This window comes from Poecilia latipinna, unplaced genomic scaffold (assembly GCF_001443285.1).
Source record: "Poecilia latipinna isolate Pla-1442-1.1 unplaced genomic scaffold, P_latipinna-1.0 Scaffold450, whole genome shotgun sequence".
NCBI lineage: Eukaryota > Metazoa > Chordata > Actinopteri > Cyprinodontiformes > Poeciliidae > Poecilia > Poecilia latipinna.
Window position 1 is genome coordinate 342,761 of NW_015113066.1, and position 2,521 is coordinate 345,281.

Genomic DNA, 2,521 nt, shown 5'->3' on the forward strand with positions numbered 1-2,521 from the left:
AATAAACTGATTTTGCTTGTGTATTTTTTCTATTTGAAATTTTTTATGTGATGAGAAGTCGAAGCCCCATGCTAGTAAAATAAAATATGGTCACATCAAGTATCGAGTAAACACTACTGACGTATTTTTGAATACTAATTTTATATTTGGAGACAATTATAACTGATCACTTGTCCACACCATGCAGCAGTACCAATATTTCAACAGTCTTTGATATTATTACAATGACTATAGTTCTATAATATGCACCATTTCCTGCAAGTGTTGGCAGTAAATAAACTTTTATTAAAAGGTGACCTATTATGCTTCCTTGATCAGGTTAAGACATCTCTATTTTACATACAAAACATGTTCAGCAGGTTTTTTGTATGAAATTGTTCTCTGATAATCAGATTATTTGATCAGTTTTTCCTATTTTGAGCTGCTTTAGGGCTCCTGTCACTTTAAATCCAAACAAACGTCTGCTGGCCACACACACAACTCAACGTTTACGTTTGCACATAAAAATGCAAACACATGCACAATTATACAACCATACATCTTTGAAAAGTATTAGTAGAGCCTCCTGCACAACCAATGAAAATACAGCAACTAAATACTGCATAATTTTTCCCCTTTAAGTAAATAACTTGAAGATTTTGTAAGAAGAAAAAGTCCGTTGCTGCCAGTAACAAGTAAGGTTTTCGTATTTTGTAGAGCTCAGATGCAGAAGCTACAACATAGCAGATAAAATGGCTGCTGACTGAAGTGATGATGTGTTTAGTTTTTAGTTTGCAGGTTGGATCATTGCATCTGTTGGTTTCAGTGAAGGGGTCTGAAGAGAATGCTCTGTTGTTTTACTTTTGCAAATTGAAAATGTTCACAATAATATTACAGTTTAAAAGGATATAAAATAGAGGGAGGGAAAGGGATGAAATAGTTGTAAACATTAGAAAATGATGAGAGTTTCATGCAAAGTTGCTTTTGTATTCAGTTATCCAGTGTTAACAGTATTTCATTAGTAGGAAACCTTAAGATCTATGCTATCCATCGGTGTGTTTGTGGAAGAAATCGAGAAACAGATTTTTTTTTTACAGCTGTTTTAATCAATGACACTTCTTTAAAAGAATAGAATAAACCGATCATAATTCCCCCCAAAACAAGAAATCTGAAGAATAGATCCGACCCGACGAATAAACTTTAATTATAAGGCCGAACCCGGAGTAAACCCAACATACAGTAACATTTTACTGCTTTCATTTTTAGACAATAATTTCATTAAGCAGAGTAAATGATCTTGTTTGTAGCTTTTGTTTAACATGTTCCAGCTCCATCTTGTCACTTGTATCTACAGGGTGAGTCAAATGCAAATCATCTGGGATGTGTGATTGATAGGAGCGGAGCGGCGTGTGAATTTATTGTGCTGCGCTTGTTAACGTCTAAAGTACCTCGGCACCTTTTATCCTTTCTTTATTTCCTCTGCAGGGTGAACTATCTAAACAACTCTTTAGACTAAAAAACAGATTAACAACTTAATATTGTGCGTTTTGTGTGGTCTTTATTTTGCTAGATCAATTGTAGGGTTTTTTAAATTCACCACAGAAGTGAGTTCAACCATCCATCTAATAATTTTGTCCCAAATTTTGTGTCACAAATCTAACCTCTACTTCAGCCCCTTGCCTGGTTTGTGGTTTGTTGAAGTCCTCCTCCTGTCAGACTTTCCCAGGACAAAAAATACTTTCCCACAGAAATTCAGATAAGACTGGACGGTTTCTCTACAAACTAGTGAAAACATAAGTTAAATGGTTATTATCCTTGTAAATATTAAAAGCACATTGGTGTTTAGAAACACGAGTGTGATAACAAAATTTAAAATGCCTCTAATATCTGTTAAATTATAAAGTCCGCCTGAATTCAGTTTGATATTAAGAAACAGGAGTTCTGTCTGATGCAACTTGCACATTTTAATAAAAACGACCAACTGCCTGCCCCACATGCCACATCAGGTCTTTCCCCACCTTGTTGTAATATTTTAGATACTTTCACAATATGATAATCGACTCATTGTCAGATATATAAGTAGAGAGGGGCAGCAGTCTACCAGAACATCGGCTACCAACGTTGGTGAAACCCTCGACTGTCAGCTACAGAGCAGCTTTTCAACGCCTACAAGGAAGGTGAGAAATAAATAAATATAATGCAAATATTATGTGTCTCTTTGGGAAATCTTACAGTTTAATTATGTCTGCCAATTACATTCAGCAGCAGAACTTTAGAAAAACCATATTATTGATGCAATGGTTTTGCCCTGAAAAATGATTCCTCATTAACTTTGGGGTGGGGCAGAAACTTAAGTTGTTTTATTGTAAAAAAAAAAATTACGAGCACAGGTAGGACAGTACCAGAAAAAAACAAGTTTTATTGATTTAAAGAGCTCTTATACCTAAGATATTCTACAAAGAGGGCACAAAGAGTGCTAGCTTTTATATCTTTATAACCTTAAAAAAATAAATGTGTCAACTGCTTTTTTTCTTCAGCAGGA